This window comes from Halichoerus grypus, chromosome 5, assembly GCF_964656455.1.
Source record: "Halichoerus grypus chromosome 5, mHalGry1.hap1.1, whole genome shotgun sequence".
Lineage (NCBI taxonomy): Eukaryota > Metazoa > Chordata > Mammalia > Carnivora > Phocidae > Halichoerus > Halichoerus grypus.
Window position 1 is genome coordinate 112,732,446 of NC_135716.1, and position 27,236 is coordinate 112,759,681.

Below are 27,236 nucleotides of genomic sequence, written 5' to 3' on the forward strand. Positions count from 1 at the left end.
AGAGCAAGGATTGACCTTAACTCCTGCCTTCTCTTATTTACACTAGTTCCATGGCCTTAGGCAAGATACTGAACCTTTCTACACCTCAATTTCCTTGTCTATAAAATGGGAATGATGATGACGCCTACCTCATAGGATGTTGTGACTATTGAAGGATATGTACACATATTATACTTAAAATGTTATCTTGCAATCAATAAATCTTAGCTAACAAAATGAGCTCTCACAATGTGAGCTGTCCTTATCAGTCATGATAATGTCATTCCAAATGGCCCGACTCCCTTGACCTTCCTGCAACAACCCAGGGTTCTCCTCCAAGTGAGCAAGTGAGCATGATTGAATTCACTTGGAAGGCTGATTTGCTAGGACAGAGATAGGAATTTTTTTTCTGGAGTGGGCTTATCTTGGCTGTTTGAATGACAGAATAGTAGAACTCAGTCAACATCTGCTCAATGAAAAGATCAAAAGCACAACCTTTGCACTTCTCCCCATCACCATCCCTAAGGGGTCTTTGGATGACCCTGGAAAGGGTGACAGAGTCTGAACCTGGCCTTGGCCAACACTTCAGGCTAAAAGTCCACAGGCCCAACAAGGACTCTGAAGGGAAGTGGGGATTGATGACCATGAAACAACAAGTTTCACCCTGTGGAAAGCATGAGGAAAAGCCCTAGCCACCAGCCAGGTTAGTTAGTGACCTCAAGGCAGAAACAATTAAACCTCAAATGCATCTAGGCAAAAGGAAAAGGCGACATTTGGAGCAAAGGGAGGACAGTGGGCAGGGAGTGGGTAGAGATGAAAAGCTGTCCTAGACACGGACCTGCCTGGCCCTCTAAACAGGAGGCTGTGAACTGGGGAGGCAACATATCCAGGTGTTACCTGGGGGCATTAGGGGATGGAAAATAACAACAAGCCTCCCTAGAGTTGTTTTCACTGGAGACTCTTCCCAAAATGGAGAGGCCCTCATCCATAAGGAAAGAGATTCTGTGATGTTGGCCCTGGGTCCACAGACCGGCAACACAGGAGCAGGTCCCAGCTCTCTGTCTACCTGTTTGGGGCCTTTGGGTGGTCACGAAGCCATGCTGAGACTCACCCCCTCCTCCTGTGTGGAGTTAATATACCTCCCCCACAGAGCCATTGTCCGTCTCTAATGAAATAAGGCTTGTGATGTTCTGAGAACTGCAACGTGATAGATTAATAGCAGGTATTTTACTGATAATAATCAGTATTTATGATGGTTTAAAGACTCCTGGGTGGTAGAACAGAGCCAGGTTTGGTCTTTAGAGGCCAGCAGTCATGGCAGCAAGGGAGAGAGAGTCGCACTGGCTCTGAGGCCCCTTTCCAAACTGGCCTCTCCCCCTCCTCGGTCCTCCATAGCCTGGCTAAGACTGGCAGTATAGGGTGGTGGTTGAGGGTATGGGGGACCAGACTGCCTGCATTTGAACACTATCTCTTTTACTGAGTAGCTTCATGACCTCAGGCAAGATACTTAACATTTCTATACCTCAGTTTCCTTATCTGTAAATGGGGACAATAGTGGTGCCTATCTCACAGGATATTATAAACACTGAATGGTTTATTCCGTGTATTATCCTTAAAATGAGAGCTAACCACATGAGTGCTCAAAGAAATGTGAGCCATCCTTATCAGTCATGGTAATATCATTCCAAATAGCCCAACTCTGTTGACCTCCCTCATTCAAAGGACACTGGGACCTCTCTAGTCTGGCAGGCCAGGCAGGAAGCTGGGAAGAAAAAACATTAGAAATTTCTGCCGACATGAAAATATCTTTCCAAGGAGAGAGAAGAGGGGGTGATTGCAGACCATGGGTAGCTTATATGATTCACTCAGAACCCAAACTGGGGCTGTCCCCTAATGATCCAAGCTGACCTCCCTCAGAGGGAAGCTGGATCCTCCACATCTTGGATCAGTGGGACCAGCTCTCTTCTGTTCCTCCCATGCTCCTCCAGTGAAGAATCATACACTTTAAGACTGGAAGGGACCCTAAAAGATCACTCAGGCCAATGGGATGGTGGGGGTTTCTGGGGAGAAAGACAGTTGACTGAAGAAGTTCTGTTCTTCAGGGGAACAACCATTATCTCCTCCCAGGACCAAAGGCAGAGCAGAAAGTGGGCCTCCTGCGCATCTGAAGGGAGGATTGACATCAATCCCAGCAGTTCCATGAACACTTGGTGAACACCTACCACAGTCCTGTGCCATCCAGAATCTCACAGAGCGGTAGAGGGAGGCACGTGGTAAACAGATCATTACAGCACGATGTAATGAGAGCCATGTTGTGGGTATCCACACGATGCTGTGGGAGCCGAGGGCAAGAGCACCACACCAGCTTGGGGGGACATCTGTGCAAGGTGCTTTGGAGGAGTTGGTGATACTTAAGCTAACTTTGGAAGAAGTAAGAGGAGTAAATTCAGGGCAATGGAAAGCGCCCATCAGAATGAAGAGAATGAATAAGCAGGGGCTAAGGGTGCCAGAGATGGTGGAGGCAGATGAGGCTGGAGAGGCTGGAGACCAGGGAGTACGGGGCTTTGTGTGCCATGTTAAGGATCTGAGCTTAGAGAATGGGAGCCATCTGCAAAGCTTTCAGCAGAGGAGCTGTGTAATCAGATGTGTCATCTGGAGAAGCCAGTCAGGGGCTGGCTGGGTGGAAAGTGAATTGGGGTGAGCAGGCCTGGAGGACATTGTCCAGTGAGCTACCTGGAGTTCTTAGTCCTGTCCTTTCTCTGGTTACTTGGTGAGCCGTAGGACTTTCCAGAGACCGAGGGCACCAGAGCCACACTGACATTCCACATGTGGCCAGCAAACACCCACCAACACCACCGCCTGGCCCTTGCCACCATGTTAACTGTTCTTAATCATCCAGGTATCTCCCTCACCCAACACAGCCCATGTATGAAGCTTAGGTGAAGGTAATGACTCAACTCTATCCCCTGGTCAGTGTTTGTTTTAAAAATGAGCAAGTGATTCAGCTCAGTCCACTGATACCCAAGGTAACAATTTCAGGGGGGCTCCAGAAGGTGAAATGTGCAGCAGTGAGGCCTGGAACCGCTATGACTGTTTTCTATTTGAAGGAAGGCAGCCCCACGACAAAGCTGGCCAAGAACAGCAGAAAATATTAGAGAAACAGACCCAAGGCCCTAATGATGGGGTGAAACCAGGTCAAATCAGACCTGACGCACATATCCCTCTCCTCAGAACAAACCTCTGGACTTTTCAGTTACATGAGCCAATAAATTCTTTTGTTTTAGAAACTTTTTTCTTCCTCACTCTCAAAAGCTCAGAGCCCAGAGACAATAATCTAGGACATCGTGGCCCAAACTGAGCAGCAATAAACATTTAAAGAAAAATCACTAGGAATTTTTCCTGACATCATTGTAGAAAACTTAAAGATTGTTTCGGATTAAAGCCATTTTGCCAGGGGTGCCTGGGTGGCTCAGTTGGTTAAGCATCTGCCTTCGGTTCAGGTCATGATCCTGGGGTCCTGAGATCCCCGCATTAGGCTCCCTGCTCAGCGGGGAGCCTGCTTCTCCCTCTCTCTCTACCCCTCCCCCTGCTTGTGCTCTCTCTCTCTCAAATGAATAAATAAAATCTTTTAAAACAAACAAACAAAAAAACCCAAAAAACCATTTTGCCAAGCCCTCTGCTACGTGGGACTTGAGTCTCAAATCCACATCCTTTCCGGGTCCCCCCCTAAAGCAGTGGTGCACTGCCACCTGCTGGTCAGAACACAGAACCTGCCCCAGAAAGCCTGAGAAGCTTTAATGCTGGAAGAGGTCTTAAAGATCAGCGTGGGAAATAGGGAAATTCCTTCTCTCCTAGTGTGTATTTCTGAACTGTTTGAGTTTTGATTCGTATGTGTTATTTTTATAATCAGAAAAAAGTCGAGATATTTAAATTGGGAAATATGGTATTTCATATCTTGTGATGTTTGTTCATCGTACCTAGCTGTTTCAGCGATACCTGCCGTTTCCTTGGAAAGCTGCGACTACAGCCACACCACAGCAAAAACCCTTCTCATTCTCTCTGTCTGCACATCTGGAAACACACACGCGCTCTGCCCCCATTACTTCCGCCTGAAGCGGCAGCCACTTCTTTACTCCTGCTTCCAGCCAGCCCATCGCTAGCTAGCCTCTTGGATCTTCCAGGCAGAAGGCCGACCCCAGTCCAGTATCTCTCTATTCAGAAAATACAGATCAAGCTCTCCACGTATCCCCTTAGAGTGGCCCCTCGATGCTTGACGCAAGGAGCAGCCACAGACCCCCTCTCATCAACCCTGGGAGGGACGGGATTTGACAGCAGCAACTCACTCTAAATAGGCTCTTTGCAAATTCTCTTTGTCTTGTCCTAGTGGTTAAGGAATTTAAAAGTAGTCTGCCCTGTTCGTGATAGTACTTTGAGATTTCTGCACGGTGGCTCCTTTGGGATTTAGCGTCTACTGTATTCATGCCTCAATCAAAACTTAGATAATAAGAATCCCATCATAAATGCTGTTACAAAATCCCGGCCTCCGTTTGAGGCGGATCTGACCTGGACCAGACCAGCAGTAACGTCAGGCTACCAGCAGGGGGCACCCCAATCAGCCTTACCGCCGAGGGCTCCACCTAGGGCTGCGCTTGGTGCCAGTGCCCTCCATTATCTTCCGCGCAAACCCTCCCTCCTCTACAGCCCCCTTCAGCCTGCCATCTTTTCCTGAGCTGCCCCAACCCCAAACCCTCCACCGCTGGCTGGGGCTGATTTGTCTGGGCACTTCCTCATGGACTTCCACAGCCACGTTCTGCTCTGCATCAGAACACTATATGACCACACTTGTACCAAGCTGGAATTTTCCAGGTCCCTTAGGACATGGCACCCTGGGCTATACCTAGCCTCATAGGATTTGCCCTGTAGCCAAGCTAGTTTTCCCTGGCCCCTTTCCAGCTGGTCCAGAAGCCTTTTCCCCTCTTGAACCAGTGTTGAGGCTGCCCCCCTCCAACCACCCCCCCCCGAATATCCTGGGCGCATGTGTATTTATAGTCCCCAGCCTGCAGTGTCCCCCATGATCTGGCCTCCCTCCAGTCGAATCTCTTACTTCTTTCCCCAGCCTTCCCCACCACCCGCACTGACATTCCTCCTTTCCTTAAACACATGTGTTCAAAGCTGCGGGAAACCAAGCTCACACCTGCCTTAGGACCTTTGCACTACCGTTCCCTCTGCCTTCTGCACTCCCACTCATGCCCACGCTTATCTTCCCATTCAGGTGTCAGCTCAGAGAAGCCTTCCTTGACTATTCTATCTAGACAATCAACTGCCATCACACCCTATGCTCCTCCCCTCTTTTCTTTATATACTTGTCACCCTCTGAAATTGTCTTATATACTTTTTCTTTACTTGTGTATTATCTAGTCAGGTAACAAACACTACCTAGAATATAAGCTCCGTGAGGATGAGTACCTTGCCTTGTCCTGTTCGCTGCTGTATCCCCAACATCTAAAACAAGAGCATGACATTAGTGGGGACTCAGTGTTTCTTAACGAAGTGTGTCCCAGGGCCACCCTGCTGGAGTGTCACATCCCCTGAACCTACAGTTGAGTTAATCTGCAGAGAACAGTATCACGACCTCTGTATCCATTTATGTTTCATAGTCTCCACCCCCTGCTTGGTAGAACCTCCAGCGGCCCTTAGAAGCCAACTTGCCCACGATTTCAAGTATTCAACCTTAGCCCACTCGGCTGCAGGGGGAGACTGACATTTTCCCCCGTCCAGTTCCAGGTGGGCGTCCGCTGCTGAGGTCGCTGAGGCCCACAAGCCCCATGAAGGCTCCCAGGTGCTGCCACAGCTGCCAGCCCCGTCAGATGCCCACCCGTGCTGTGTGATGTTGTCCTTCACTGTGTCACAGCTCTGGGCATTGAGGGCTCGGGGACATGGACTGGCCCCTCTCTCCGGCACTTAACCTTCTCTGTGTGACCAGAATGTCCTTCCATTTTGTCCATCTCTCATCCTTTAGGAGTCAGCACTAATGATGGCCTGGGTCTGAATGTTTGTGTCCCCCACCCCCAAATTCGTATGTTGAAATCCTAACCCTCAAGGTGATGGTATTAGCAGGTGGGGCCTTTGGGAGGTGGTTCGGTTGTGAGGGAGGAGTCCTCTCGAATGGGATTAATACTCTTGTGAAAGATTAATGCTTTGTAGGATCTAGCACCCTCCAAGTTCTATCCCTCGGAGCCCCCAGCCCTTTCCACCGCGCGAGGACACAACAAGAAGTCTGGGACCGGGAAGAGGACCTCACCGACTGTGCTGACGCCCTGACCTCAGACTTCCAGCCTTCAAAACGTGAGCAGTACATTTCTGCTGTGTACGAGCCAACCAGGCTGGGGTATTTTGCTACAGTCCCTCGAACGGACTAGGGGAATGACCTCAGTGAAGCTGCCCAGCCCCTGGCGCGGGAGATGCGGGCACACTTACCCGCACTGGGGCTGGGGCGCCTTTGCCCTGTCCTGAGCACCCCCTGCCCAGCCTCCTCAGTGCGCCTGCCTCCCAAGCCCCACGTTGATCTCTGCCAGCTGCTTGTGCCAGGGCTTGTGGCATCTCTCTGGTAGGGGATCTGGAGTAAAGCGTACCTGGGTTCTAAACCCGATTTCTCCAATCACTATCGCTGTGTGACCTAGGGCAAGCGACTGAACCTCTCTGAGCTTCTGCTGCCTCTTCTGTAAAATGAGGTTGATAGTAGGGCAGCATGAGGCTCAAATGAGATAGATGGGGCTCCTCAAGCTCTCACTCCAGAGCCTGGCACGGAGTTAGCGTTCCAGAAAGAGCAGTTATTATTAACTGCGTAAACCTGGGCTGCTCCCTACATCGCGGTCATTTCTCGGTAGAAGCTCCATTTAAAGACAAGAACTAGTTTTCCTCAACTCTGTATTCCCAGCACTTAGGATGGTGTTTGACACACCTCGGGTGCTCAAGTGTTTGTTGAAGTGTTTGATAGCTTTAAATTCTCTGTTCTCATTTAGACTGTATCTTTGTTAAGGATAAAAGTTACATATATGTGTAACAGCACGATTTTTTTATTATGGTAACATGTACATAAAATTCACCATCATAACCGTCTGTAACTGGGAACAATCCGTCTGTAACTGGGAACAATCCGTCTGTAACTGGGAACAATCCGTGGCATGAAGTACATGCACACTGTTGTGCAACCGTGTGCTATTTTTTTTTTAATCCCTCCCAGCCCGCACTTGAACAGGAACAGAAGCTGAGTCTACATAGACTCAGAGCATGTGAATAAAGAAACCTTCCACCAGCAGGTTGGCGTTGTTCCAATAGGGACTGTGCCTGCCCCCAGCCCTCAGTACACAATAGGTGCTCAATAAATGTAAAATGACCCGCCGGCAGAAGTGGCACTCTGGCAGGGAAACCCGACAGGGCTTTGAGACATGTTATGGGGTTTTTTTTTGGTTGGTTGGTTGGTTTTGTGTGTGTGTGTGTGCGTTTTGTTTTTGTTTTTATTTTTGTTTTTTTGTTTGCTTTTGTTTGTTGTTTTTGTTTGTTGTTTTGTTTTTGGTTTGTTTTTGTTTTAGTTTCTAGCAAGAGGTTTTGAGTAGGTTAGACTCTCACAGACAAAAATCATATTGTGGAGCAAAAAGTCGAAGGCCCTGGCAAGGGTGGGCCTGCGTTCCTGCACGGCAGCTCCCAGCTTTGGGGGAGTAGCAGCTGATCCTGTGGGCAGGGCGTGGGCTTCCCAGCTCCTGCTGTCCCTTGGATTCCTTCCCTGGTCCCTTAGCCACCTGGGTTTGAGAGCCCTGCGTCCAACAGACTGGGCTTGAGACCCACGTCCTCCACTTACGAGGAGGTGAGCCTCACATCCTCATCTGCAGAATGGGAAGACAGCAGGCTTCTGTGAAGGGCACTCTGAGGTCAAGGATGACAGTGTGTCGCACAGTGTGTGACACAGACACTAGCCCCACATTACGTGCGTCCCGCACCCGCCTTTTGTGTTTGCACCGAGGATGTCCGGATTAGCCTGCGTGGGGCGTCCCCAGGTTTTTGTATACCGCATACTCACCCGGGAAGACCCCAGCATCTGTAAAAGCTAGGGCGCTCTCTGGTCAGCACCCGTCAGTCACCTGAGGGCTTTGCAAAGTCCCTGCCTGGTGTGACACAGTGGAGAGCAAGTCCCTCGGGGACAGGCCTGCTCTCCTGCATCTGCCATCTGAGAGCCCTTCAACACACGGCACAGCGGCCCCACAGGCGTGTGACTCCACCTGACACACCAGAGCAGAAATTCACTGTGTATTTGCCACATCTGAAGCCCCCTCCTGGGACGGGGGTCTGGCAGCGGGGCACCACCAATTTCCCTTCTTTTCCCTTCAGAGCTGGGGCTTGGTTTCTGTGGTGACTTTTCAACCGCACAAGCTGGAGGAAATGAGGGCTCTTCCCCTTTAAGTCCCTTTTACAAACTCCCTCTCACCATTCACCTCAAAACTCAGGTCACCTGTGTTTCATTAGAAGCACCTCCATAGGGAGAAAGAATTCAAGGCCGGCAATAAATAGAAAGGTAAGTCAGGTGATACAGTTTTGAAATAAAACAAGTTTATGTAGTAACTGGTTCCAGATTGCCTTACAGTCTTGCTTGGCAGGTAGAGATTTATTCCTGATAGCGAACCAGATGTCACACTTGCTCTTCTAAGACATTTGCTTTTATCTGCAGCCGTTCCTGATGGAAGAGATACAAAGAAAAGACTAGAGCCTTGTTTAAGCACAGAGTCGCGTGGTTGCATCCTGACACCAAGAGGATCTGATCATCTGAGAGCTTCCAGTCTAGGTCTTAACAGCTTTCAAAAATCAAACACGTTAAAACAAAACAATACAAAACAAAAGCACAGAGAGGCAGTTGCACATTTTGCAATCATTTGTGTGAAGAGATAACATGTCTGTGGGACAAGAACTACCTACAGTAAGAGATGTGTGGCTTGGCTCTTCTAGAAGAAAACAAGGCTTCCAGAAATTGGCTACTGGTTTTATAGAAAACATGAAGCCATTTCACATTTCATTGTAACCATGAAGCCAGAAACCTCTGTGAGACTCATTTTATTTTTTTGAGAGAGAGTGCACACGTGGGGGCTGGGGGGAGGGGCAGAGGGAGAGAATCTCAAGCAGACTCCCTGCTGAGCTCAGAGCCTGACGCAGGGCTCGATCTCACGACTCGGAGATCATGACCTGAGCCGAAAGCAAGTGTCGGAGGCTTAGCGGACTGAGCCACCCAGGCGCCCTGTGAGGCTCGTTTTCGCCAGGAGTGGCAGCCTTCTCCACACCAGGGCTCTTAGCTGCACCTTGCTCTGGTCTTTTCTGCACCTCACTCCCCCTCCTCCTCTCCAGGGCACATTTTCTCAATTAGCAAATGTAAGTGCTCAGGCTTTTGGCAAGTCCTACAAACCCACTGCAAACTGGTTTAAGTGAAACAGCATAGCCTTCAGAACCTCAACCGCACTAATCCACGGACCTGCTCTCCAGACCCTTGGTCTTGGGGTCTCTTAGCTCAAAATCCAGAGAGAGACTGCCCCAGCTTGGCTCACATGTCCATCCACTCCAGTCAGCTCAGTCCAGGTAGGAGGATCTCACGTGAATGTGGTTGTCGAGGCACATTCGGAAGCTGGGGAGTGTGCAATGGAGTGGGTCAGGGGCTGGCCGGATACTCTGGAAGGAATCCCTTGCTTTACATGACTTGGCTTTGATTAGAGGCTGTGGTAGGGGTGGGGGAAGTTCTGTGGAGAGTGCCCTCCCAGAGAGAAGCATTGTATGTGGGGGATGGGAGATGGCCTGGTGAATTGAGGGGCTGCAGTTGGGAAGAAATTATATTAGTTTTCTTTTCTTTTCTTTTCTTTTAAAGATTTTATTTATTTATTTGACAGAGACACAGTGAGAAAGGGAACACAAGCAGGGGGAGTGAGAGAGGGAGAAGCAGGCTTCCCGCGGAGCAGGGAGCCCGATGCCAGGGCTGGATCCCAGGGCCCTGGGATCATGACCTGAGCTGAAGGCAGACGCTTAACGACTGAGCCACGCAAGCGCCCCGAAATTATATTAATTTTCTATCGATGCCATAACAGATCACTACAAACAATACAAATGTGCTATCTTACAGTCCTGTGGGTAAGAAGTCTGACAACTGGTCTCACTAGGCTAAGATCAAGGTGCTGGCAGGGCCAAATTCCTTTCTGGAGGCTCTAGGGAACTCTACTTCTTTGCCTTTTCTGGCTTCTGAGACCACCAGCATCTCGACGGGTATCTTCCACCATTCTTTTTTTTTTTCTTAAAGACTTTATTTATTTATTTGACAGAGAGAGAGACAGCGAGAGAGGGAACACAAGCAGGGGGAGTGGGAGAGGGAGAAGCAGGCTTCCCGCGGAGCAGGGAGCCCGATGCGAGGCTTGATCCCAGGACCCTGGGATCATGACCTGAGCCGAAGGCAGACGCTTAACGACTCAGCCACCCAGGCGCCCTATCTTCCACCATTCTTGAAAGCCAGCAGTGTTGCCTCCCTCTGACCTCTTTTCTGTTATCAGAACTCCTTCTCTCTTTTTAAAGATTTATTTATTTATTTTAAAGAGAGCGAGCGAGCATGGGGTGGGGAGGGACAGAGAGAGTGAGAGAATCTTAAGCAGGCCCCACACTCAGCTCAGAGCCAGACACAGGGTTTGCACCGAGGTGAGAGCCTCACAACCCTGAGATCATGACCTGAGCTGAAATCAAGAGTGGGACGCTCAACCAACTGAGCCACCCAGGTGCCCTTATGACAACTCTTTCTCACTGACCACAGAAGGGAAAGTCTCTTCATGTTTAAGGACTCATGGGATTAGCTTGAGCCCACCTGGATGATTCAGGATACCCTCCTCATCTCAAAGTCCTTAACTTTAATCATATCCACAAAGTCTTTTGTTATGGGTTGAATTGTGTCTAAATTCATATTTTAAAGTTGTAAACCCCAGAATGTGAACTTACTTGGAAAGAGGATCATCACAAATGTAATCAGTTAAGATTAGATCATCAGGGTGGGCCTTAATTGAATACGACTGGTGTCTATAACAAAAGGGAAATTTGGACACAGACACCCACAAAAGGAGAGACATAGGGAGTAGACAGTCACCTATAAGCCAAGGAGAAAGGCCTGGAACAGATCTCTCTTTCACAGCCTTTAGAAGAAACCAACCTGTTCACGCCTTGATTTTGCACTTCTAGATTTCAGAACTATGAAAGGATGAATTTCTGCTCAAGCCACCCAATTCATGGTACTTTGTTATGGTGACCTTAACAAACAAATACATTTCTTTTGCCATGTAAGGTATCATATTCACTGGTTCTGGGGATTAGGACATGGACATCTTAGGGAAAGCCATTATTCCACTTACGACAGGTTTAAACAGTGGATCCTAGCCAAATGTTATTTACTTCACTTTGTCCTGGGACCGAACTCAGTAGTTCCTGTACCATGAATGAAATAATGGATTGGACCATAGGCTTGTTGCTCACAAACACCATGCACGCATGAGAGCAGACTCCAAAACAATAAGTCTTTGCACGAGAACATTGTCCAGCCTCAGGCACACTGGTTTTTGTAGACCACAATGCAAGGTGCTGGTATTTATTGACATTTTTGAAGGGGAGACATTGTGTTTGCAGGATCTACTGAACTGGACGTTGTTAGCTTTTTTCTTAGAGCAAATAAAAACATGGGAACGATGTCAGCAAAATGGTGGAATAGGAGTTTTTTACTTATATTTCCCCCACAAAACAGCAAGTCTGACGATCACCCACAGATGAGAATGTGTTTATGGCAGCCCAGGAGTCCAGCAGAGAAGTTCCAGCAAACCACTGGAGCAAAGAACAATCAGGTTGGACGCATTGAAGAGGATGAGAGAAACAGTTTCACTTTACCATGTCACCCCTCCCCCAAGGCACAGATGCAGCTCAATGCCAAGGGAGACCTTCTAGTTCTGTGGCTTCATTCACGGGGGGGACTGAGAGTGTGTGAAGGAGCACCTGGCTTCCCAGCTGTGTGGAATGCTGCCAATAAGGCCCTCTTCTTTCTCACCCATCCAGAATACTGGGCTATTCTGCACCACTTGGGCAGAGAGGGCCTGGGAGAACAGCAGACAGGGCTCTCAGAGGGCATCAGAAAGACATGGATCTTACTAACCACTTTGTGGAATCCATCAGGAAGCCTGCCCACAAGCTGCTGGGGATGTTTCATTTGAGGATCCCCCCCAGATGGCTCATGGGTACCTGAATACTCCGTTTGCCTCACCCACATACACCCCACCCCGTGGCTGGCTCTCTGTGGGGGCTCCAAGAGCAGTGAGTATGAGCCTTTGTGGACCTCTGGTGAGCACAGGCAGAAAGCTGGCCCTGACGCTGCAAGATTGGGAGAAAAGACACTAACTTGAGCATTTAGCACCACCCTAGGGAAAGCAAGAAAAACATACAATCTTAAGAAATCCCCCTAAGAGGGAACAAGAAATGGGGAGCATGTGTATCTATAGAAAAGGTCTGAGAAAGCCTCAGACTCCTTAGCAGAACGGACAGAAGGTATTTCTTTCCCAAAGCCATCCAATAAAGACTAGAGAAGGTAACTGTTTCTTCAGATGTGAAGACAGCAATGCAAGACTTCAAGGAATATGAGAAATCAAGGAAATGAAGAAAATAATGCCATTTTGATGGTATCAAAACAATAAAATAAGAATAAGTTTAACCAAGGAGGTGAAAGACCTGTACATGGAAAACAATGTCATTTGATGAAAGAGAGGAAGACACAAGCAAATGGAAAGATATCCAAAGCTCATGAACTGGAAGAATTGATATTGTTAAATGTCCATACTCCCCAAAGTGATCTACAGATTCAGTGCAATCTTTATCAAAATTCCATTGGCATTTTTCACAGAGAAAAAAAATAATGCTAAATTTCATATTCATATCCACAAAAGACCCTGAATAGCCAAACAATCCTGAGAAAGAACAAAGCTGGAGGAATCACAATATGGAGTTTCCTCAGAAATTACTACATGATCTACTGGAGTAGATCATAATAACACACTACTGTGAACTCTATGATCCCGCAATCTGGGTATATATCTGAAGAAAATGAAATCAGTACCTCAAAGAGATATCTGTATTCCCATGTTCACTGCAGCATTATCATAATAGTCAAGATATGGAAACAACCTAAGTGTCCTTCAACAGATGAGTTATAAAGAAGATGTGGTGTATACATAGAATGGAATACTAGTCAGTCATGAGAAAGAAGGAAATCCTGCTATTTGCAACAACATGGTTAAAAATAGAAGACTTTATGCTAAGTAAAACTAGACAAATACAATATGGTCTCGCTTACATGTGGAATCTTAAAAAAAAAAAAAAAGTTGAACTCCTAGAGAGAATAGATTGATGGTTACCAGGGGCTGCTACTGGTGGTTGGAGGAGACATGAGATGCTGGTTAAAGGGTATAAGCCTTCAGTTATAAGATGAACAAGCTCTGGGGGTGTAAATACAGCATGGTGACTATAGTTAATAAGACTGTGTTGTGTACTTGAAAGTTGCTAATAGACCTTAAGCATTCTCATCACACACACAAAAAAGGTAACTACGTAAGGGATGAATGTGTTAATTAATTGGATTGTTGGTAATCATTTCTACAAAATCTATGTATGTCAAATCATCATGTTGTACACTTTAAATATGTGTAATTTTATTTGTCAATTATACCTCAATAAAGCTGAAAAAATGTTGTCAAAATCTTAAATTGCAGAATCTCAGTAATTGGTTATGGGGATTCAGTACTGTCTTCCCTATTTTGTCTTTATAAAATAAGGTGGTTTTTTTTTTAAGATTTATTTATTTATTTATTTATTTGAGAGAGAAAGTGAGAGCACGAGTGGGAGGAGGACAGAGGGAGAGAATCTCAAGCAGACTACCTACCCAATGTGGAGCCTGATGTAAGGCTTGATCCCATGACCCATGAAATCACAACCTGAGCTGAAATCACAAGTCAGGTGCTTAACCAACTGAGCCACCCAGGTGCCCCGTAAAATAAGAACTTTTAAAAAGTATGTAAATTAAAAGAAACAAAAATCCATATGCACTCTGTCACCCTCCAATGCGAATTCACCATAAGAGAAGTTGCCTCCCCTACACTATGCCGAGAACGTCCCTCACAGCCCTTCACACCCCCACCCCTGCTCACACATGGGCCAGGCAGAGCTCAGCGGGGACCTGCACCCCTGTAGGTCACTGGGGCTGCTTGTTGGTTTAGGCCAGACGCCAGAGAGCAGAAAATAAAGTAAAATAATAATGAGCGAGACATGAAAAACGACATAGATTAACCAGAAAAGTAAATCTGTGACTAACAATAAAATAACAGGTTCATGCTCACTGCAGAAAGTGTTCACCTTGCTCCATTTCCCCTGCCAACACCTAAACACATTCTTGTCCTCTTCCATTTGGACCCTGCAACACTCCTCGTTGGTTACCTGTTTTCAATCCCTTCCTCCTGCCTTTCATCCTCTGGCTGCTGCATTTGTAATCAGGAAAAAGAAAAGGAAGACACAGACATACACACACACAGATCTGATGGTGTCATTCACCTGCTTAGGCTTGAAGGCACCCAGAGTCTCCCCATTACCCACAAAATTCGAGTTTCTGACTGTGATGTATGAAGCCCACACCAGGTGGGTCCAGTCTGCTTTTCCAACATCATCTTTCACTGCCCTACACAACCAAGAATCGATTCTAGTGTTTCTCAAAGTATGGTCCCTGAGCACCAAAATTAGCATTCTGGGGTGCTTGTGAAAGATCCCAGTCCTACTGACTCAGAGTCGTTTAACAAGCACTCAAAGCAATTTTAATGCAAACATAGCTGGAGGCTGCTATCTCCAGTCACTGTACTCCTTCCCTCTGTCTCATGTGCCCTCCTCCTCCTTGTCCATTTCTTCTTTTGGGGCATTGTTCAGGTAGCATCTTCTCTCTCTCATAAGCCAAACGTTGTTCCCCTATCTCTGTTCCCTTAGCACTTTATGCAGACCTCATAATACAGCTTTGTTTTACAGATACTTGCTATAGATCTGTCTCTCCTGCTGAATTATAAATTTCTTGCCATTAGGAACCACGTCTTATTCATCGTTTTCCCCCTGAGTGACTATACAATTTCTTTGTTTCTACAATGGGAAATGTGTAACTGACCATGTTTCCCTTTCCCCTTGGCCACCTCATGTGCTTAGAGTCAAATTCACAGCTCAAGTGTAACAATTATGAAGGCTGCCATTGGCTGTGTATCTGTGTCCTCTTTCCTCCTAGACTTGACCTATTTTAATTTATATTTCCCTTGTCCTGAGTTTTAAAACCTGTATTTGGCCATTTTATTTTATATGTTTCTGCTACAAACCACCTCAGATCCTTCCTGGAACAAGGTGAGAGAGATAAATTATTCATCTCACTATTCCTACCACCCAGGACAGTGTCTGGTGGATAGAAAATACTCAATAACCGTTTGTTAAACTTAATCAAAGGAATAAAGTTATGTGGATTCTGTGACAGCTATTTGACTCATAGCTTAAAACACTTTTTCTTACTTCTAATTTTGATCACAGTGTTCAAGAGCTAAAGCTGCTAGAAGAATGCCTGATGGACAAGAGCCTGTAACCGTATAAAATTCACTTGATGGCAGCAACCAGATTATCTCAGTTTTCCACCTTGATCCACGGGCAACCCATTTTAGGAGTTCAGGCTACTCATTAACCCTGTAATCTGTGATTAGTGGTAAAAGATAGTGAACAGGTAGAAATCTACTGGGAAATGAGAAGGGAAAGAAGGACAGTGAGAAGGAAGAGTTGTTCATACAAGATGGCACAGGGATGGAGCCAAGGACAGAACACAGGACACTGAGGAACAGTCTCCGAGACAGGGGGGCACACAGGGAAATGGCGGTAGACCACATGTGAAAAGCCCATGGGAGAGGCAAGACTTCTGTTTCCTGAAGACACACACTATGGTAATGTCCCCATGTGCTGCCGGAAGATGAGTGTGCTCAAGCACATAAAGATGTCAACATTGAGGGGTGCCTGGGTGTCTCCATTGGTTAAGTGTTGGACACTTGGTTTCAGCTCAGGTCATGATTTCAGGGTCATGGGATCAAGTCCCGTTTGACCCCACAACCCCCACCACCCCTGCTTGCGCTCACGCGCGCTCTCTCTAAAAAAAATTTAAAAAGCCAACATCAAATCACCACATAATAAAACTATGAAGAAATAAGATAAAAATTTTGAGAAAGGAAAAAAGTAACTTTTTCTACTTATTTTTCAGCTTATGTCTAATGCCTCCCTAGGAAAAGCCATCTTTTCTGTTGTTATGTATCTTATCTGAAGAAATAATAGCAGCACCCAAGTCTCTTTAAATTGGAGATTTTATTTTCCCTAGGAAACACATGAACATGTGTAGTCTTGACTTTCAGTTGTCACCTCAACTTTCTACACAAGTCCCTCACGCTGCCAGTTAACTATTTTCAAAGCATCATTCTATCGGAATTTTTTTTCTCTTGAAGAAAAATAAAGAGATGCTAACCTATCAGTTGTTACACATAACCAACTACATGTAAAACCACGTCTAATTTAAATTTGCTTCTGACATCTTCATTTTGATCAGAAACATCAATTCAGTGTGTTTTCTCCATGAAAACCTGGAGAAACTGAGATAATTCTTTGAACAACATAAAGAAAGATGTTATTATTAAATAGATTAAAATGGAACGTTTGTAGAAATGGATTTGGTGACATTGTAACCATGTGACATGGGATTTGACAAAAATCCTGGTCCATTATAATAAGATATGGCTCTTTCCTCAAAAGTGAAGTTAACAGAGAAACTGGGCGTTAAAGTTTAGGGTATCTGGTTTGTTTATGTCCTCCAGGGTCGCTCTGCCACTAGTCCTGGCTGAGAGGTGGGTCTGAGCCTTGAAGGATTCAGTGTTAGTGACAGGATAGTCACCTAGTCAGCCGAAGCAAGGAGGCCTTGTTAACCTTGGGTCTAAGAATCGACGGGGTCGTGCCAGCCCCTTTATGGCAGAGGCCTTCCGCTCAGCGGCAGGTGAACTGAGAGTCACCCTCATGCCCAGCTAATGGCACTAATACCCTCAGCTTGTAGGCCTAGCCTTCCCGCATTCTGAACCCATAACCCCACCACATATACAGGCAAACAGTAAACTCAGAAGGCCCCAGTGCTTAGCATGAGGTTAGTCTGGCTGTTATAAGCCTGGGGATGGGGATGGGGCCCCCTAGACCATCTAACCTTTCTTTGAAAACTTCTGCAACCCCCCAGTTCCTGAAATCGTATAACTCCTTCTCTTCTCTCTGTAACACTCTCGTTTCTGTCTGGTACCTCAGCTCCTTTAATGGAAGTCCTGATACCTTGTCAGACTTTGGCCTGTCCCCATCCCAGGGCCTGTAGCCTGACCTGTTAAAAAACAGATGCACCATCCCCCAGCCCACATGCCTGCTGGGGGTCTGTCTTGTTCAGCCTGTCTCCAGTCCTAGCCCCTACTAACTCTTGCCACATTGCCTTATGTCTCACAACTACTCCTATTATGATGTCAAAATCATAATGAATAATACAAGCTACCATTTCTGGAGCTCTTGCCATGGGCTAGGTCGTGTGCTAAGAACATACATTATCCCAGCACATTCTCACAACAACAGGATGAGGCAGATATACTGTCTTGATTTTACAGCTCAGTAAACTAAGGCTTGAAGAAGTTAAGTAGTTTGCTCAAGAGAACAAAACTTATAAGTGATAGAGCCAGGATTCAGCACTAAAGGAGGCCAAAATCAAAGTTCCTGACACTTTGTCCCTTATGATGAATTAGAAACAAAGAGACCATAGAAGTCATCTAGAATCTTAAAGCTATATCGCTGAAGTTGGGGGATGTGTTGTTCATATCTGGAGTAACACTCCAAATCCCTGCAGCCCCACCTCCTTCTCCAGCCACTAAAGAAGGAGCTAATTCTATGAGGGCTTTAATCAGCTTCGTGCACAAGCAGCCTGGCAGTGTCTTGCTTCAGCCTGGGTCTCATCCTCTCCCTTCCTGTCCTGTGGCTTCTCTGATGTCCCACCATGACACAGAATCCCATGTGCATGGCTCAAAATGCAGGGGAGCTCACACCCTGGGGCCATTCTTGACCAGAGGCAGATGAGAGCTGATAAATAAATGTTTCCTTCCTTCATCATCTGTGGACATTCTGAGACACATTTCATATGGATCCTTAGAAAGTTCCACAGGGTCAAGCCCAATTGCCATGGGAATTGCCATTCCCAGGCCATGGCCAGCTCAACCGCACATCCTTAATTTGGCTTTCTTTCCTTCACTGTTGCTCTGTTCCTGTCCCCTGGGACCACATCCCCAAGTAAACTACCTGCATGGAAGCATTTGGCTCAGGCTCTGCTTTTAGGGGAACCCAGGCAGGTGGACACAGAAGAAGTACCTGTTTCTCAAGAAAACCAGTCCATTCATTTACATATTGTTCTCTGAGAGTGACCCCAGTGATATCTCTCTCCATTTCTGTCCAATTTTTTTCATGCTGAAGACAAGATGGGATCCTGAACCTCCTCTCTGTTTTCAGATTAAACTGTCCTGAAAAGAGTAGGAAGAAGATCTAACAGAGAGGCAGACAGGGCCGTCAATACCTCTAAGCCAAAGGCCTTGGAAGGGCAGGACCTCCGTAAGGCAGATAAAGACATGAATTTAGACAGAAGATAAAAGCTTTTCCTGCTACGAAGATAGAATAATTAATTTAGGAAGAAGACTCTCCAGACTGACAAGGCACACCAAGACCAGCGCCCGCCACGTAAATGCAGGCATCTGGGCTGGGACTGCAAGTCTGTCTCTAACCTGCTCCCACCAGCCTTCTCCACATGGCTCTCCCTATAGCAAAGTTCTGGACTCCTTGTTTCCTTAAACCACTGTTACTTTTAATCAACATTGTCTCTTCTCTGCACATACACTCTCAACAAGGAGGTCAGCGTCATCACTGTTAGCCTGAAGATGGGCCAAGAGAAATCAAGAGAACCCCCACTGAGGCCACACTCTGCATCTCATCTCAGCAGCTGAGATTCCAGCGAACATCCCTGAGTGCCCTACTGGAATTCCTTCCATCTTCCTGAGCACAGGCAAAACCGAGGCATGTGCCAGCCTCGTTTCCAGCCCTGAAATGAGATTTATCCATTTTCCCAGATATTTATCTAGAACTAATTTGATGTGGAGGCTTTCTGTTAAAATAAGCTTTATCCTTTCAATTATTTTCATTCTGGTGTCCCTTATTTACTTTTGGATGCAATTGTTTATTCTCTAATTCTTAGAATCCTAGATGTTAAAAAAATCATGATACTGAATACAACTGATGAATCACTGAACTCTACCTCTAAAACTAATAATACACTATATGTTAATTTAATTTAAATAAAATAAAATAATATTTTTTTAAAAATCATGATACCAATCATAAATTACCTAAAGAAATGGTACTTCCTTTGTTGTTAAATCTAGTAACGATCTAATAGCAACAAATCTAAAAATGATAGCAATCTAATGATTGCCTACAAGTACGCTAAACCACTGTAGCCATGATCAACTCAAAGGCTATTATACTGCAAGCCTGTGGCCCAGGGCTGCAGACCCCTAGGGCGTTCAGAGCTATTACAAGAGATCATCAAAGAGATGATGTGTGTTAAGCATAATTTGTGGTCTAAATACTTAATACCTATTGCACACATATGTATGACTTCTTAAGTGTTTGTAGACGCTGCTGTGATTAGTAAAATGCAAACCCATAGATATATTTTGTAGCTCAAAGAATATAGTGGTAGGGTTAGGTAGTCTTAAAGTATTTTTACGTTAAAATGAGGTCCTAGTGCCCCAAAATATTGGGGTAACTGATGTTATGGAAAGAAGTCCCAAGACAAGAGTCCAGAAATCCAGGCCCACATTCTAGCCCAGCTGATGGGCTCTGAAACCTTAAGTAAGTCATTGGTCTTAGTAACCTCAGATTCTGCATTTATAAGAAAATAACCAAACCTTTACCACAGAACTTTTACAAGAAATATAAATCAGGTCATATTGTGGTTTTGTGTGTGTGTGTGTTTTAAAAGTCTTAAGTGGTACCCAGGATTTTGTACTAAAAAGTTCTTCAGGTAATTCTGATATACAGCTGCATTTGAAATAATCTACACACTAAAAAAATGTAGGTTAAATTCTTTTAAAATTTTAAACTGCTAAGGCGCTTGGGTGGCACAGTTGGTTGAGCTTCTGATTCTTGTTTCGGCTCAGGTCGCGATCTCAGGGTCATGAGACAGAGCCCTGCATTGGGCTCTGTGCTCAGCATGGAGTCTGCTTGGGTTTCTCTCTCTCTCTGCTCCTCCCCCACCCCTTCTCTCTCAAATAAATAAATAAATCTTTAAAATTTTAAACTGCTATAGAAATATAAGATATCATTACTAATAAATAATGAGGAACTCTAAAAATCTCATTAAAGTAATACTCAAAGACTCATCTTCCAGCCACAGATCCGATTGGGCCCTGGCCACTAGGATGTATCAGAGATCCGATGGGCCATTTTCAGCACACCAGCTCCATGTTATTTGTCTAAGGGCCATGTTAGGGTCAAGTAATAGGATCAGAAAGAAAACCACACCAAAACACATCATAATCAAATTGCTGAATACCAGTGATAAAGAGAAAATGTTAAAAGCAGACAGGGATATAGAGTGGGAGGAAGGGTGGAGAAACAAACTAGACATAGAGGAACGAAAATAAGAATTACAGCACACTTCTCATCAGAAGCATTTCAAGCCAGAAGACAATGGAGCAACAACTGTAAAGTGCTGAAACAAAGGGGTGTCTGGCTGTCTCAGTTGGTGGAACATGTGACTCTTGATCTCAGGCCCTGAGTTCAAGCCCCACATTGGGCCTAGAGCTTCCTTAAAAAAAATAAATAAAATAATAATAATAAATATAAAGTACTGAAACAAGAAACCATCAACCTAGTATTATATACCCAGAAAGGATCTTTTCAAAAATGGAAAGGGAAAAAAGACTTTTTTCAGAAAAATAAAGCCTGGGAAGATACATTGACAGCAGATTAGCATCACAAGCTTAAGCCCCTTCATACCAGTTCACACAAAATGATTGCTAAATATTTAGAAATTTTGCAAATTGACTGTTAAAATGTTGGTAGCTTAAAATTGGTAATGATGGGAGAATTTGTATCATGAAAATCAGCAAACACTACAAATCAGGGCTCTTTTTTATTTTTCAGAGAGCAACATTACCAGCACATCACTGAGGACAAGAATATTAAAAGTAGTCCGTCAGGCAAAACGAAAGTGATACCAGATAAAAATTTGGATCCGTACAAAGGAATTAAAGACAACAAATAGGTGAGTAAACATAAAAACATTTTTCTTAATTTTAAAATCTCTTTAAAAGACAACCACCTATTTAAAGTAATGTAAATGACTAATATTTGTAGAAGTAATACCTATGACAGAAGTAGTATAAAGGATGGGAAGAAGAAAAGAGAAATATACTTTTGTAAGAATCTCACACCATATGTAAAGTAGTATGTTGGTCGAAGGTAGACTGTAATTAGTTGAAAATGAATATGTATTATAAACTGTACATAAGTTGAAAGTGTGATATTGTGAAGGTTGAAAATGGATATTGTAAACTATATAGTAATCACACATATACACACACAAACTCAAAGAGGTACGGCTAAATAAATCAACAGTGGGGATAAAATAAAATTATTAAAAATGCTTGATTAATTCAAAAGAAGATAGAAAAGAAGAGAAAGGGAAGATAGAATGAATGGGGTGATGAAATTTTTCTATCCCATGATTGTAGTCATTACACAACTATATTTGTGAGAAGTTATCAAATCACACAACTTGGTGAGTTTTATTATATATAAATTGTACATCAATAAATCTGATAGAAGGAGGAAGAGGAAGGGGGAGAAGGATTAGGAGAAGGAGGGGGAGGAGGATGACTACCACCACCAAGTAGGAGAGTTACGCTACCTGAGTGCGAGACATGCTATGAAGCTATGGTAGTCAAAGTGTTGCCATATTGGTGAAAAGATAGACCTAGAGACCAATGGAACAGATTGTCTGGCTACAAGGAACTCATTCCCACCAGGCCAAAGAGGGTGGACCACTGCTACTATGTGTTCATTTCTCTTCTGTTTTTTAAATCGGGAATGAGAGGCCTAACTATCATACTATTCTTTGACCAACAGAAATAAAAGTCAATAAAGTTTTGACTAGAAAGATGCACAGATGATAGTGATTACTAGTTTACCATGCAGGGGTCCTGCACATCTAGAGCTGTAATGCTATAGGCATATAAGGTAGAGAGCCTTCCTGTGAATGAAGTCAATTCACAGGAATGCAGAGCTAGAAAGGGAGGAAGGACAGAGCCGCTTGTGTCACAGTGGACTCCTGGATCTAGCTATACCTGAAGCCAGAATCTCCTTGGACTGCCTGATTATTTGAACTAATAAATTCCCTTTTCTGTCTAAGCAAATTAGAGTTGTAACAGGAGGAGTCCTAAATAATGTATGTGTGTACTCTGTGGTGATAGTAGAGAAGCCCTGGCTTATGCATATACTAACTGGATGCTCTCAGGCAGGTCTTTTAAAAGCTCTGGGCCTAGATTTCTCATCTCTTAGTAGAAGTAGTTGGATTAGGGCAGTAGTTTCTCAGAAGAGTTGTACAAAGGTGAGACACCACAGTGACCTCAATGGGAAATGAGGGAGAGGCACAGAAGGGACCCCAGCCTCTCTCTCAACTAAACCAGGAATAACTCCTCCTTTTAAAAATCTGTTTCAGGGGCACCTGGGTGGCTCAGTTGGTTAAGTGTCTGCCTTCGGCTCAGGTCATGATCTTGGGGTCCTGGGATTGAGCCCCACATTGGGCTCCCGGCCCAGCAGAGCAGGGAGTCTGCTTCTCCCTCTGCCTCTCTCCTCTGCTCGCGCTCTTTCTCTCTCTCTCAAGTGAAAAAAAAAAATCTTTAAAAAAAACAAAAAAATCTGTTTCCGATTTTGGAATTACACATAGAGTTAGATTTGAAAAAATTTTCCTTTGTTTAAGAAAAAAAATAAAGCTCTGTGATCTCCTCCAGTGCCCCAAATTCCAGTGTTCTTTGTTGATTTCTGAGAAGCAATGCAGCATAAGACGTTGCATTACAGCACATCAGACCACCTGGAGTCTGAATCCAGCTCCATCCCTACTAATGGTGTGAATTTGAGCAAGTTTCTCTGTTGTTTGGTTTCTTCGTCAGTAAAATAGGAACAGTAACAGTACCTATTGTATTAGTAACAATTAATGATCTCTGCTTTAGATCAGTGGCCTGTGGTTCATTAAACATGAACATTTGAATTTAAGTGTGACAGACAATATGGAAATATTTCTTACACGTCTCTCATTCAAGCCATGGAAACTTCAAGTAGGAGAATTCTAATTCCAAGAGTTCTAATGAGGGGTAGTTGACAATATTGGTTAAACCCTACCAGCAGTGCCCGGTACGTGCTCAATAACTGTTAGCGGTGATGATGATGATGATATGAGGATGATGCTAAGCCTGGAAGATCTCAGTGAATCTGGTTTGCCTTTATCAGTTCCCCCAAGGAGTGAGCTGAAAAAAGAATGGAGACCCAAATCAGGTCACCTGCTTTTTCCCTGTAATTGTGTCAATAGGTTCGAGGTACTGAAAGCTTTGGTGTCTATTCTTTGTTTTCTGACTATAATCATCCCCTCTAGAAATGGCTAGCCCAAATGATAATTTGTGTGTGTGGTTGAAGTAAAACCTTTCCTGATTATATTAATAATGCATGTGCAGTGATAAAAATTTGAAAAATGAATAGAAAAAGAAAATATGAAAGCACTTGGAATCCCACTACCAAAAGATAAATTCTATTAACATTTTGATCATTGCATATTTCAATTTGAAGTATTTTCTTCCAGCCTTTCTTTTAAAGCATTTAAAAAGAACTATAAATACATACCAAAAAAACCTTATTTATATATATGTGTGTATGTGTGTGTATGAATATAGTTTCTTTTCTCAAATAAGGCTTTGAATAATTTTCCATGACATTAAATATTCTTTGAAAACCACATATGACTTCTTAATAATTTATCATATGGCTCTACCATAATTTACTTGACAGCTTCCTTATAATTGGAACTTTCAGAAGTTTTTAGTTTAGATCTAGTATAAATAATGCTGTGATAAACATCCTTGGATATCCATCTTGAAACATATTTGATTAGGATGCTCCTCTTAGAGATGGAATTTCCAAGTATGTATTTATAAGGCTTCTGATACATATTGTCAAATAGTCTTGCAGAAAGTTTATACCAATTTATTATTATTTTGATTACAACACACTCTTCAATTCTTTCATGCCATGCTTTGTGAAGGACCAAGTTCTCATCACTTAAATAGCGTGGTCAAAAGGATTCCCATTATCACACTAATGCTGACTTCACTCTAGTCCTTGAACAATTAATGATCTCTGCTTTGGATCAGTGGCCTGTGGTTCATTAAACATGAACATTTGAATTTAAGTGTGACAGACAATATGAAAATATTTCTTACACGTCTCTCATTCAAGCCGTGGAAACTTCAAGTAGGAGGATGTTCCAGGAGGACAATTCTGTGACTGGAATATTGAGTTGTGAAAAGCAAAATGGCATCATCTAGAATTCAAAATAATCTTTTTAAAGGCCTCAATTTCCCTAGAGCTATGACTGTCCTGACTTACATTCTACTTCTCTGTGAAGCCAGAATGTGTAGCCAACATGATGGTTTCTTGGCCTCCTTTTTTCTCAGTATCTCTTCACCAGTATTAACTGCATTTGTGACCTGGAGGAAACTAACAGAGAAATGAATCTGATCATGTCCCCATTCTCCACCCTGCTTAAGGATCTTATCCAAACCTCAGCATGACAAGCAGACTGACAATCTGGATCCTACTATTCTAACCCCAAAGCCTGCCATCCTTCCCATCTTTCTCTCTCATCACATCCATCTTCCCACGTTCCACCTTGACTTTCCATGCCTCTATACCTGGATTATCTGGGTCCCCTAGAAAAGTCTCCCAGCCATGTAGCCTAGTAAATTTTAGTCATCCAATCAGATCCTCCCCACACACACGTACACAGCTCCAGTTCATGAGTACTAAGACCAAGATTCATACTTTGTTAAGTTCTTTGGGTTGTAAGGAATAGAAATTCAAGGTACCTCCAAGACCATTGCACAGATGTGTATCTATCCCCTGGATTGGCTGCCATTGGTGGCCACCCCACCTTGGTCCAGCCCTACCTTGGTCCAGTCCAGGCCACCCCATGTTTCAACCCCCACCTAAGGCAGGAGACTGTGGGAGGGCCGTTGCCCTTATGAAGGGATAAAGGACAAGATAGGCATGTACCACGTTGCTAAATTTGGACCTAATAGTATTCACTTTCGTGGATAGAAGAGGTAGGACCATAATTCTCATTTGTTACATACATTGTAAAGAAGAGGATTTATAGTCATCCTCCAAGCAACATCAGATCATCCACACAATATAATGTCCTGAAGCAGTATCAGAGACTTTTGGAATTTTGTTTTATCCATCCCTAAAACAATAAACTGCTACCCAGTGTCCACTCAATCCCCAACTTTTAAATGAAGCTTGTCCACTTACACAGGAAGTACTGTACATAGAGAAGCAGCCTTGACCACAGCTCCATTATCAGCTCCTCCACCCACCCTTATCTCCCATGTGTCTTCTATAATCCCTTGGCTTCATTCTCCAGCTCCCACCGCCCTCCCCAAGACATTCTCCCCCTTCCCATGATCCACTCTGCTCTGGCTCAGCACTTGCTGCCTGGGATAAGAGGTACCTCTCTCCCAGCCGTGATTCGCCAGCACCCCCCTCTCTACCCACCCTCTACTCCAGCCCTTCCCCTTGACCCTGAAGGGAGGAGATTCAAAATTTAGGGCAAAATGGAGCATTGCTTTTAATGAATTTTGGGTTGGACTATGGCTGAGAAACCAACATACTCTACTTACCTCAGAGATTTGTTTTGAGGACTCAATGAGATAATCTATATAAAGTGCTTTGAATGGCACCTGCCCTTAATTATTACATCTTAGTATTTGGAATCCTGTTGGCAGCCTCCTGAGTTGTTCTTCCTTTCAGAGTGGGATCTGCACTGTGGTGTCGTCTAATTTATGCGAGTGATTATATTACCATGGGAGGAGAGTGAAGCATTTCGTTTAGAAAAAGCACAGACTATTGCTAGTAATATTTAGTATTTGGTGAGAGCTTATTCATATCCAGACCCTACATAGTGCTTCACAATTGTTATCTAATTTATCCCTCATGAGGTAAGTACTGTTATCACCCCACTTTACTTATGAGGAAACTAAGGCACAGAAATATTAAATAATTTACCCAGTGTCCCTCAGTCAGTAAGGATCGGAGTCAGGATATAAATCTTACAGTCTCTTCCAGAGTCTGAATCTTCTGCCACTGAACCATGCTGTCTCCAATTAGAGTAGCGAATGTTTACGCAGGAAAGAGTCTTGGGAAATCATCTTGCCTCTACCCCCTCATTCTACAGATGGGAAACAGAGGCTGAGGCAAATGAAAGCGTTTTCCTAACATGTAAACCTTGTTAGAGGCACAAGAAGGACCAGAACCCAGGACCCTGCTTTCATTTCCGTGTTTCTCTCACTAATCCACTTTATGTAATATTTTTTAGGCTAATTGTATCAAGCATCTATAGAAATGCTATCTTCAGATTCATTTTGCTTTGAGAGAGTTGTTTCTTTGTCCCATCTATCAAAACAGGCTTCCGTATTCAGACATATTCTCAGAACCTGGAGCAATTACATCACTTTTTAGCCACCAGTTTCCTCATATATTATGTGTGGTGGTTGAGTCTGACGACTAGTTTCTAGACTGGACTGCAGGGAACAACAAAATTTTTAAAAACTTAGAGACCAACATAGAATTGCCATTCATTTTTATGGGTAAGGTTTTTCTAAAACCTGTGGACAAAAGAGAAAAAACAAAAATAAACTATGATCTAAAATACTATCATCATTCTGTAAAAGAAAGAATATTACAACCAAAAAACTAAGAAGACTATAATCTTA

General features: G+C 44.2%; 1 long non-coding RNA gene across 1 annotated transcript in view; it reads left to right on the plus strand.

The window, feature by feature from the left end:
• Nucleotides 1–27,236, plus strand: part of LOC118524243 (uncharacterized) — a 113,183-nt gene that overhangs the window by 13,962 nt on the left and 71,985 nt on the right. Inside the window, exons 3-5 of the long non-coding RNA XR_004911527.2 lie at nt 6,169–6,324; nt 8,702–8,815; nt 21,340–21,460. This is a non-coding gene — a long non-coding RNA (uncharacterized LOC118524243). The remainder of the gene's footprint in view (nt 1–6,168; nt 6,325–8,701; nt 8,816–21,339; nt 21,461–27,236) is intronic.